The following is a 12,483-nucleotide window of genomic DNA, read 5'->3' as shown; positions in this document are numbered from 1 at the left end:
CCCTTCTACTCTCTTACAGTTATTTCAGAAGACACAGGCAATGGCCAAAAAAGATCACAACTGGACTGAGAAGGGCTGTATCCTTCTAGGAGAGGGCACAGCAAGGAAGCACAGTACAGAAGCACAGATTGTATTATGTTTAAAGAGCCAAGGAAGTAGTCGATACACCAATGATCCAAGGAGAACCCAGTATTGATTTAATCTTCTTCAGGTTGTTATAATCAGAACAGAATAAACCAACATTCAATTAACATGCAGAGTTACTAATTTTCTAATTGTCCTGACTGCATACTTTAGCCTTAACCAACAAATTAAATATTGACAAACGGTTCATGAAAGCACAACACTAGTAAACAGCAATGAGACAAATATATATATACATATGATGCAAATGAGTCATTTTCAATGAGATTGCTTTCCCTGGCTTCACAGCTCTGTTGTCTTTGGAACTGCGGCTCCCTTGGATGTACAATCAACACTAGGAATAAATATGCAACATCACTTTCCCTTCTCTGTGCCACACACACACACACACACCCCATGAGCCACTTTGTACATTGTAGAAAGAGCGACAGTGGGGAAAACTAGCTTCGACTGCCCTCATTAATCTCATTCATCCTTTGCCACAGTCTGCGACCAGTGACACCACACTTGAATTTTCCTGATTAGAAATCGCAGTGCATGGTTTTATGTGCTGAACACAAAACCCTTCCATCCATTTCTTGCATGGAAGGAGTGCTGCCTTACATTAGTCTGGAAGTAGATGTTACAGGGATGTGGTTGAAACCAAGGAAAGAGGGGAACACACCAAATCTAAAAAAAAGAGAAGCCATTCCAGTCGGCTGTGGTTTGATCTTTAATGTATTTCAAAAATCTAGTCGGATGCACCAGGCAAGAGATGAGCAGAGGTGGTTTGCCATTGCCTGACTCCATATAGTATAGTTTAGTACAATACAGTACAGCATAGACTAATGCGTGTGTGTAAACTGCTGTGTGTGTAAATGCAGGCAACTTATGGTGACCCCACAGGGCTTTCAAGGCAAGAGACAAGCAGAAGCGATTTGCCATTGCCTTCTTCCACATAGCTACCCTAGACTTCCTTGGTGGTCTCCCATCCAAATACTAACCAGGGCTGACCCTGCTTAGCTTCTGAGATCTTACCAGATTGGGCTAGCCTGGGCCATCCAAGTCAGGGTATAATACAGTACAGTATATAGCATATGTAATGAAATATAATATAATAAAAATCAGGTAAACAGTTTAATCTTAAGAAAGTCTAACAATAGCAACATGTTGACTGGTATAGTAATGCATTCATTAAAAAACCTTTAGAAAAAAGGGCACAAAAGTTCATTTCCACATATACTTTCTATTCTTCTTTGCTTTTGCATGTAGGAATGACTGGTCCAAGCTCATTTGTTTTGCTTCAGGGCAGAATGGAGATCCGAACTTAGGGCTCCCCCATCACTCTTCTACATTCTAAGTGCTACTAAAGCCAGCTCGGTTTATGCTTCAGTGATGAGTTACACAGAATGAGTAAGAAGGCCATATTGCAGAAGCTTCATAAGGGCTGACAGAACCAAATAAACTTGAAGAAGACTGCAGATTTAAACCCCACCATTCTCTCTGAATCAGAGACTCAGAGCGGCTTACAATCTCCTATATCTTCTCCCCCCACAACAGACAACCTGTGAGGTGGGTGGGGCTGAGAGGACTCTCACAGCAGCTGCCCTTTCAAGAACAGCTTCTGCGAGAGCTATGGCTAACCCAAAGCCATTCCAGCAGCTGCAAGTGGAGTGGGGAATCAAACCCGGTTCTCCCAGATAAGAGTCCACACACTTAAACACTACACCAAACTGGCTCTCTTGGGGGGAGGAGTTGTCAGGGCCCCACCTAGGGTAGCCAATCCCCAGGTAGGGACAGGGGATCCCCCAGTTTGGAGGCCCTCCCCCTGCTTCAGGGTCATCAGAAAGGGGGGGGGAGGGAAATGTTTACTGGGCTCTCCATTATTCTCTATGGAGACTTATTCCCATAGGGAATAATGGAGAATTGATCCATGGGTATCTAGGGCTTGGGGGGTGCTGTTTTTTGAGGTAGAGGCACCATATTTTCAGCATAGCATCCAATGCCTCTCCTCAAAACACCCCTCAAGTTTCAAAAGGATTGGACCAGCGGGTCCAGTTCTATGAGCTTCAAAAGAAGGTGCCCCTATCCTTTATTATTTCCAATGGAAAGAAGGCATTTAAAAAGTGTGCAGTCCCTTTAAATGTGATGGCCAGAACTCCCTTTGGAGTTCAATTATGCTTGTCACAACCTTGCTCCTGGCTCCACCCCCAAAGTCCCCAGATATTTCTTGAATTGAACCTGGCAACCCTAGCCCCACCTATCTGCTGGTCCACTCCAATGTCATCTTCAGGGGACCCTTGCAGAATGCAGGGTTATGAGGATTTCTAGCACCATACCCCCCCTCCTGTTGGCTCTCTCAACTGCAGTCTGTGGAGAGCAGCTGGGTGCCTTCTCATTGGCTCCTGCTCAGTGGCTTTTAAAGGTAACTTGACAGGCCATGCATGCCCTCTGGCTGGCATCCATCACTTGTCTTCTCATGGGGATTCCTTTCCCTACAAGAGGCAAAGAGCCAGTCAGTAGGTAACCAAGGCCTGCCTCCCCACAAGCTGCCCCAAGTCACTACTAATAAGCTGCTGCAGCAGCAGCTCTTAAAACAGACAGGCTTTCAGGGTAGCTGTCCCAGAAGGCAGTGGCTTTTCCCTTACACCAGACTGGCTCCTTGAATGAGTTGACTTCTGTTGAGTTTGTAGCTGCAAGTACGAAAGACGGCAGTTCACAGTTTGCTGGTAAAGTTAGTAAGGCATGCCGGTGTTGTTTCCAAAATTCCCATTTAGAGACATCTGGCTTCTTATATATTGTAATAATCCATAGTACTAGTGGATAAGTACCACCCATTCATCACCCCACCAGATAGAAGGGTAATAATTACAATGGAGGGAACCTCATAATTGGCACTACACTCCTAGTTGCTGCATCAAAATCTTTATGGGGCAGTGTTGGGTTATATTATGAGGAATTTGTTTTATTTATGCACTTGAAGATGCCTGTATCCTGTTTTCTTCCCACCAAAAAAAGACCCAAGGCTGCTAACAATAAACCAAACTGGCATGAAATTCAAAACCTGATTTTTTTTGGGGGGGAGGGGGGATCTCTTGTAGGACAGGTTCCCCACCCACAAATAATTATAGTGCCTCAGGCACAGAATGCAAGGATGGGTAGCTGATCTCACTCTGCCCCATCTGGAACACCCTTCTGAAATTCTCCTGCACAGATACAGCCAGTTTTATACACCCAAATCTTAAAAAAAAAAAGAAGCCTCACAAGTTTTAAATTTACGACAGGGCCATTTCCACTTAAAGATTAAGATCAGGAGGGGATGGTATGCCCTGCTCCTGTGAGCATGGGAAGGTCACCTCCATAATCCATTTTTAAAATATTTCTCGGCATTTGGGGGACTTGTTCTCTGTAATGTCCACAAGATACAGGGTTCAACTATATGTAACATGAGGCAGGTCAGGAGTCTCCATTTGTCTCCATTTGTCTTATTTACTTTATTTATATCCTGCTTTTCTTTCCAATGGGGACCCAAAGCAACTTACATCATTCTCCTCTTTTCCATTTTATCCTCACAACAACCCTGTGAGGTAAGTTAGGCTGAAAGTGTGTGACTGACCCAAGGTCACCCAGCAAGGTTCCATGGCACAAGTGAGGACTCAAACCCGGTTATCTCAGATACTAGTCTGCCGCTTTTAACCACTACACAATGCTGGCTTTTGTTATCTTCTTAAAGACTGCATTACAGATATTTTAGGATGTTTCCTCTTGTTTTATGCCATTTTAATGCCCCTGCATTGTCATTTTATGGGTTGTCTGAATATTTACAATTCTTACATTGTTGTTTCAATGATTTTGTTACATCGTTTTCCTTGAGCAAATCTCTGGAGAGGCAGCATATGCATTTTCTAAACAAATAAATAAAAAGTTTAAAATGATTGTGGGAAGTCTTAAAATAAAGATAGCCTTCTTCTTTCAGGAGGGAGGTGGATTCTTCCCATCCATAATGTCACTGCTCCTCTCTGCATGTAAATTGACTGGAGAGAGCCTGACACATCCTGGAAATGTTACAATCCCCAAGTAGGGAAAAACACTAGCTACACCCCTGTCCATTCCATAAAAAGTAGGGTTGCCAGGCATCTGGTCCAGTCAGGGGAACTCCCACTCTTCACAGTACCAATCCACCAGACCCCAGCTGACTGGTGGGGAAACCCCACCCCAGACAGGGACATCATCACACAACATTCCTAATGTGATGATGTCACTCATCCCTAATGCGATGATGTCACTGTGCCACCAACACAGCATGATGACACTCTGAGCTTTGGACAAAGTCTATTGTTTTGTAGCAAGAAAACCACAGAGTTTTTGCCCAAAACCTAAAGTGTCATACTTCTGTGCAACATCATCATGCCATGCAGTGAAATATGCATGGCAGAAGACTCCCAGACTGGGTCCAAGAACCCCTGCTGGCAGCAAATTAGGACCTGGCAACTCTAATAACCAGAAAATAATAATAATAATAATAATAATAATAATAATAATAATAATAATAATAATAATAATAATAATAATAATAATAATAATAATAATAAATTTTATTTCTACCCCGCCCTCCCCGCAAAGCGGCTCAGGGCGGCTAACAGTAAATAATATATTAACATAAATAGTAAAACATTAGATTAACAATTAAAATTACACATAAAAACCCGTTAATTCAATTAAAATACTTAATTTACATTACATTATATATATATCTGGCAGTAATAGCTGTTCTGGCGCTGATTCTGCCAATTTAAATGGTGTTAAAGATGGCGGTTCTTCGTTCATTGCAACTCAGCAGTCCGTATCATTATAGGCGCGTCTAAAAAGGGCAGTCTTGCAGGCCCTGCGGAACTGGTCGAGGTTCCGCAGGGCCCGCACCTCCTCCGGGAGCTGGTTCCACAGTGCAGGTGCCGCAACTGAAAAGGCTCGCACCCTGGTGCTTTGGAGCCTGGCCTCTCTCGGCCCAGGGATGGTCATTTTGTTTTTACTTGCTGACCTCAGTGCCCTCTGGGGTTCATACGGGGAGAGACGGTCCCTTAGGTAGGCAGGTCCTTGGCCATATAGGGCTTTAAAGGTAATAACCAACACTTTGTACTGGACTCGGTAGATAACTGGCAGCCAGTGCAGTCCGCGCAGCCCCGGCTGTATGTGCTCCCATTTCGGGAGCCCCAGTAACAGCCTGGCCGCCGCATTCTGCACTAGCTGCAGCTTCCGAGTCCGGCACAGAGGTAGCCCCAAGTAGAGGGCATTACAGTAGTCCAATCTTGAGGTGACCGTTGCATGGATCACTGTTGCGAGGTCGCGGCGTTCCAGGAAGGGGGCCAACTGCCTTGCCCGCTTCAGATGAAAGAATGCTGACTTGGCAGTGGCTGCTATCTGGGCCTCCATTGATAATGAAGGCTCCAGTAAAACACCCAAACTCTTTACCTGGCGCACTGGTTCCAATGGTGCGCCGTCGAAGGTTGGGAGAGCTATTTCCCCTCCCTGGGCGCCGCGACCCACGCAAAGGACCTCTGTCTTCGCTGGGTTCAACTTCAACCCACTCAATCTAAGCCACGCCGCTACAGCCTGCAAGGCCCGATCCAGGTTCCCTGGGGCGGAGCCAGGCCGGCCGTCCATTAGTAGATAGAGCTGGGTGTCATCTGCATATTGATGGCAACCCAGCCCAAACCTCCGGACAATCTGGGCAAGGGGGCGCATATAAATGTTAAACAGCATTGGGGAGAGAACTGCTCCCTGAGGCACCCCACAGGTGAGCTTGACCCTAGGATTGACACCCCCTGCCCAGCTAGGGGGATAGGGTTGCCAGCTCTGGGTTGAGAAACTCATGGAGATTGGGGGGTGGAACTTGGGAAGACAAGGATCTCAGTGGGGTGCAATGCCATAGAATCCACCCTCCAAAGCATCCATTTTCTCCAGGAGAACTGATCTTTGTAGTCTGGAGATGAGCTGTAATTCTGGAGGATATTCAGGCCCCACCTGGAGGCTGGCATCCCTACTTGGTCCAGAAACAAGGAGCCAGGTACTACCAGACAAGCCTTCTGTCTTAAGAAAAAAAAAGGACCTCTTGTTTTTCTCAATTTGAAGCCACAAAATAGATTTGAAAATTTCTTCCCTGCCGACAGCCCACTGGAGAATACCCAGCTTCCCCGCTCCACAACTGAGCATATTATTATGAATGCCGTTCAAATCTTTGTAGCCGTTTGTGACACTTTATCACATTTCCAATTGGCAATTCACATTATTGAGAAGGCATTAAAGGATTTCTCATATCTAACTTTGACGGAAGTGTAATGTATGAGGCGCCTTTTCCTGACGCTATGGATAGCCGTTTCAGGCTTTCGGGGGTGAAAACAAAATTCTCTGCCAATGTTGACCTCAATGATTGATGCTCTGTCAATGACTTTGCCAAGAAGACAAAGAGCAGGATTTTCTCCAACATTCATCAGAACAAGCAAAAATTACCAATGCTGCTCACATCTGAATCCAACATGTAAATAGCTCTGTGTCAATATTTCAGAGACCACGCATTCATGGATGAGAAGAACACCTTCCTGGGAAGGTGCCCACTGAATAGAATCATAGAGTTGGAAGGGACCTCCAGGCTCATCTAGTCCAACCCCCTGCACAATGCAGGAAACTCACAAATACCTCCCCCTAAATTCACAGGAATAATACTGGACATACTTCCGATTAGACCAGTTTAGGATTGCTTCCTTAGATGAACAACACATGAAGCTTTTTATAAGTTCCACCTTACTTCCTTGAGCCGCCCTGAGCCCGCCTCAGTGGGGTAGGGCGGGATATAAATCAAATCAAATAAATAAAAATAAAATAAATAAATAAGGCAAGTTGGAAATGGTGCCTCTGAAACAGTTCCAGGTATTGTTTCAACAGAGGACACCATCCTAAATCAATTAGCAAGGTATTGATTGCCCTGTGTACAGAGTTTGTTGCTCTCACATTATCATGAATTGACTTAATTAGAAATTCACAGGAAAAAAATTCTTTACTGCCATTTTAATGCAAGGCCATTAAATGAGTTGATTGAAAACATGGTCATAGGCCATGGCAATTTAATGTGCAATGCAATGAAGTTTTCTGCACAGCGACATTAAAAAAACCCTTCCAACTTATTTAAGAAGGACTTTATGCAATAGACTATGCTATTAGGCTAAATTGTATAATTACTGTCACTGGAGGACATAAAAAGATGTCCTAGAAAAATTTAATTAGATTTTCCATCCCTTAGGAGATAGGTCTGGTTAGTTAAACCAGCTAACCAGTTGGTATTTTTCTGGCTTAACCAGTAAAACTGTGCTCTTTGGGCAATGAACCAGGGCATTAAACACCAGCCACATCTGGATTTTGGTAGATCCTGCTGCCAAATTCTAACCTGCTGAAACCAGAAGCTGATAATTCCTTTTGTAGAAGGCTTAAAGGAAACAGAAAAGCTTAAGAATATAAGAAGAGTCCAGCTGGATCAAACCAGTGGTCCACCTAGTTTTACAGTCCACCATTCCCCCACCCCCCCACACACAGTTGTCTTGGAGGGCCAATTTCATTCATATCCAAGCAACACCTTGGGGTGATTTAATACATGCCAGAAAGAGATAATTAAAGGTTATTAACTCAGGCATACAGATGTTCAAGGATAAACAAGGTAAGGTTTCCACAAAATGTCATGAACAGGGTTTTGTCAGGAAATAATATTTCTGAAGGAACTCTAGGGAACTCTCAGACGTAGCATAAGATCAGAAGAAAGTAATAAGAATGTTTAAGGGCAAATGCTGAAACATTTGATGGTTTTAAGTGACTGTATATGTAATATACAGAATGTATTATAAAAATGATCAAGACACTGTAAGGACCTATTCATACAACTACATTCAGGTTTACTGCATATTTACTGTATGACCGCACACATGGACAACTGTGATGTTACAAGTGTCCAAGAGCACCATCACAATACTGTGTTTAATTATATATGTTATGAATTTACCATGTTGTGCACTGCCCAGAGCCCTGCCTTGGCGAAAGGACAGTTTAAAATCTAATTAAATAAATAAATAAATAAGTTTTGTCCAGTTAATAGTTTCACTATTTCAGTTTTCCATCTATTGCAGAAAAAGTCAGCATGTATAGCCCCTCAAATCAGCCTTCAGATTCACAAGGAAAGGGTGGGGAGAGAAAGAGAACAGGATTTTATCCTGCAGTATATTATTATAACAATAAATTTATTTTATTTAACCGGTAAATCATGTGGCATTCCTTGGTTCTCAAGCCAGAGAAAACTTAAGGACCAGTCCTCATGAAAATTCATCTGTTCACAGACTGAACGACTTCAACTGCCTTTTAGTATTATCAAAAAGATCACAAACCAGGAGATTAAATGTTAAAAACTCCAATTTTCTAAGCAATTAAAAGAACATTATCATTGCCTTTTCTGGTTTTCCTCCGCAACCTTGATGGCTAGAACCTTATTTTGAAATGGATGCCAAGGGGTTTTTCTTCACTTGCTTCTAAAGTCTTCTGGTCACTTAAAACCTGCCAACAGTGCTTGCACAGGTACCAGGCAGTACACATTATATCCTTATTACATGTATTTTCTGTAAAGTAATTGCTATTCTTTGTGGATAATCTGAAAGCCAAAAGCTGCCGGAGATTTCTAGCCCACTAGCTGAGAAGCGATGCAGACTATAAAACAGCCTATTGGGGATCAATACAACAAATCAAGAGTTGTGCATTCAAACTGTATATTTGTCCATTCAGGCATTGACCAACAGGAGATAGTAAGGGATAAGCTACAGGTAAGCTTATGGCTTGGCAGACTGATGCCATGAAAAGCTCGTTGACTGGACTCTCAAAAATTCATTCTGGCTGTATTTCCAGCTGCAACAAAACTCTCTCAGAGCCTTGAAATGAACCCAATCCACCAATCTCTGTTTTTTCCTATGCTGAGAGACCAAGGGTGTTTTTACATTCAGTATGATGCAGAGTTTTAGAGTCTTCAAATCGCCTGCCACTGTTTCACTTTAATTATTTTCCTTTTACATTTGTGGATTTGGTCTGCTCATTTTGTATAGCCAAACTTCTATATTTTCTGCTGAAAGTGTTTCAATTTGGGGGCGGGGGTGTCTCTGATCAGAGGGCAGACAGAATACCAGTGCTTAGTTAAATATATATGATTGCTTGGAAATCATGTCAACACTGCAAAAACAATACAAATTTAAATTACAAGATGAGGCAAGCAATGATATGTAAAAATTTCAAATGCTGTCAGTTCTCATGCAAATTACTGCACCTTGTGGCTTTTGGAGGAGTCTTTTAAAACACACGAAAACTTCTACAATACAAGTTTAAAACGCCTGTAGAGAAATGACTGGATCAAAACTAGTTTCGAGAAAAACATTGCAGCAGCAGCGCCAGAACTCATCTCACCAAAACAAATGTGGATGCTTTGGGCAGCAATGATGCAAAACAGTTGTGAGAATGTTAGGTAATGTAAAAGGTGAGTTTCCAATGCAGTGACAGAGTCACAAACTGTCAGTGTAAAAACATCCCTTGACGGGTAGCCATGATAGTCTGCCTGTAGAAGCAGAAAAGAGTAAAAGTCCAGTAGACCTTAAAGACTAACAAAATTTGTGGTAGGGAATCAGCTTTCATGAGTCTGAAGAAGACATGTATCTGAACAAGTGAACAGTGACTCAGGAACGCTCATACTCTACCACAGATTTTGTTAGTCTTTAGGGTGCTACTGGACTCTTACTCTTTTCCTGTGTTTGTGAAGGCAAAAATTAGGGAGAGTAATGGATCCTGGCCCCAATTTCCCTAAACACTACTTTTGTGTGTGCTAATTTACTGTACCAATAGTCTGGCTTTCTCACTATGACTCAAACTGGACTGAGCAGTGTAAATTGATAGCAGTCCTTAAGACCCGACATCAAATAAACACAGGGTAAATCAATCAAGGTCAATCAGTACGAAGAGCTATCTAATGAGCACTGTACTATTGATTTCCAACAACATGCCATCAGGTACAGGAGCAGAATGTGTGCATTAATATCTCATTTTTACTAATCCCATGTTTCCCAGATGGATATGCACTGATGTAAAAGGCAGACTTCTTGATCTGATAGTCTAGGTTTAGTAAGTTTCAGCGAGTAGTCATGTTGGTTTGCAGTAGAACAGCAGGTTTGCAGTAGAACAGCAGCAGAACAGCAGATCTGCCAACAAAAGTCTGTATAGTCAAAGTGATGGTATTCCCAGTAGTAATGTATGGCTGTGAGAGCTGGACCATAAGGAAGGCCGAGCGTAGAAGAATAGATGCTTTTGAGATGTGGTGCTGGAGAAGACTCTTGAGAGAGTCCGTTGGACTGCAAGAAGATCAAATCAGTCAGTCCTAACGGAAATCAACCCAGACTGTTCACTAGAAGGTCAGATGCTGAAGCTCAAATACTTTGGGAAAGACAGAAGGCAAAAGAAGAAGGGAATGGCAAAAGATGAGATGGCTGGGCAGTGTTACTGATGTAACAAACATGAATTTGAGCACTTTGGAGGATGGTGGACAGGAGGGCCTGGCGTGACTTTGTCCATGGGGTCACAAAGAGTCAGACTCGACTGCGTGACTGAACAACAAAAGAACAGCAGATACGAGTCCAAGAGCACCTCAAGGGGCCAACAAGAGGTGACTCTCAAAAACTCATAGCCTGAAAATCTTTTTGATCTCTAAGGTGCTAATGGACTCATATTTTGGCTTAGTAAGACTGACAGCTGTAATAACGTCTATATGAGCCTGGCCTTGAAGACTGTCATTGCTATACATTATGCTCAACATGGGGCTGCTGCAGAAAACAGCATCCATATCTATGAATTCTGTCCTTCTCCCCTATAATATGTAGGACTTTTTCACCATGCCGTTTAGTAGTAGTGAATGTGTGCTGTGACTGGGACTAAGCTTCACCTCTCCATGTGGTTATGTCAGCACTAGCTGTTGTGGACGGACACATCATTTATTAATGTGCTGCACTGCAAAGTTTTATCTAAGAGACTGATCACAGCTCTGCAGCGTGCTGAGCCACATTTGTATCCCCTGGGTATGTGCTGAAGCAATCGCACAACTGCTTCACGGCATGCCAAACTCTGCCCAGAACTTCAATACCACAGGAAATCCTTTTGTTGTTTTCCAGACTCTGCAGGGATCCATCAAATTCACATTCTTTTTTTAAAAGAAAAATTTGTAGCTTTATGAGAAACTACAGCCCAGGTTCCCACAAGATTCCAGACACAAAAAAAATAGAGAATGCTTCACAAACATTGCGTTTCATCCTTGTACAGGGTTCGTGCTATCTTTCTCTGTATTGTCTAAATTTGCATACACATGTCATTGAAGCCAATATCCATAACCCATATTTTACCACAAATTTTAATGCCTCTTACACATACTTTATAATCTGGGTTCATCAACTGAACATAATTTGGCTGTAGTCCAAACAGTCATTCATAAAGCAATTCAAGAGCCCCTTCATGTGCCACCTCTTCACTAGAGTGGGAATTGCTTCCACTTCTTCCCACACTACCAAAAAAAACCCTCTGGGACATCAAGAACAATGCAGTTAGGGCCAACCGAAGAGACACTTCCACCCAATTTCTAGTGAGCTGAGGTTGGGGTAACACCTTCTCCCCTTTGCCCACCCCTTACTGGCATCTACTTTAGGTGTCAGGCCAAAATATTTTTTTAAATGAGGCATTGCATTCTTTTAAAGCTGTTTTCCTGATCTGTTTCTAGGCCAGGGACATTTTATAGACATCATTTTATGCTGAATGTTGTTTTATGCTGTTTTTATAGCTTGTTTTTACTGTTGATAATTGTATTGTCATTTTATGATTTTATTGTATCATTTTTAAATATGTGAATCCTCTTGAGCTGGTCTCTGGAGAGATAGCATATAAATTCTGTAAATGAATAAAATTTCCTAAATGCATACATGTCTATGTATTTCATATTGGGTGTTGTTATAATGAATTCTATCGAAATCAACCAGATACCAAAACACAAAGCTCGAGCTTATTAATGCTATAGCTGATGTGGGACTGAACACTACCTTTGTAGATTTCTGGCTCTGACTAAAGTTATGATTCCTAAGAGCACTCATTTCATACATCTTGCTTATGTGAGTTTTGTAAAGAGGAACACAAATGTGGCCCAGCATGCTGCAGTGCTGTGCTCAGTCTCTGAGATAAAACATTGCAATGCAGAACTTCAATAAATTAGCTTGTGTCCGTCCGCAGCGGGTAACGCAGACAAAACCACATGCA

General features: G+C 42.5%; 1 protein-coding gene and 1 non-coding gene across 3 annotated transcripts in view; both read right to left on the bottom strand.

The window, feature by feature from the left end:
• The window catches only part of SCHIP1 (schwannomin interacting protein 1), a 621,980-nt gene that overhangs the window by 357,900 nt on the left and 251,597 nt on the right, over nucleotides 1-12,483 (bottom strand). The window lies entirely within an intron of this gene.
• Nucleotides 11,457-11,561, bottom strand: LOC132574533 (U6 spliceosomal RNA). Its single transcript, XR_009555611.1, has one exon. It is a non-coding gene; the product is annotated as a U6 spliceosomal RNA (small nuclear RNA).

The sequence above is a fragment of the Heteronotia binoei genome, chromosome 6, assembly GCF_032191835.1.
Source record: "Heteronotia binoei isolate CCM8104 ecotype False Entrance Well chromosome 6, APGP_CSIRO_Hbin_v1, whole genome shotgun sequence".
Lineage (NCBI taxonomy): Eukaryota > Metazoa > Chordata > Lepidosauria > Squamata > Gekkonidae > Heteronotia > Heteronotia binoei.
The sequence above is the reverse complement of the archived record's forward strand: the minus strand, read 5'-3'. Positions and strand labels throughout refer to the sequence as shown.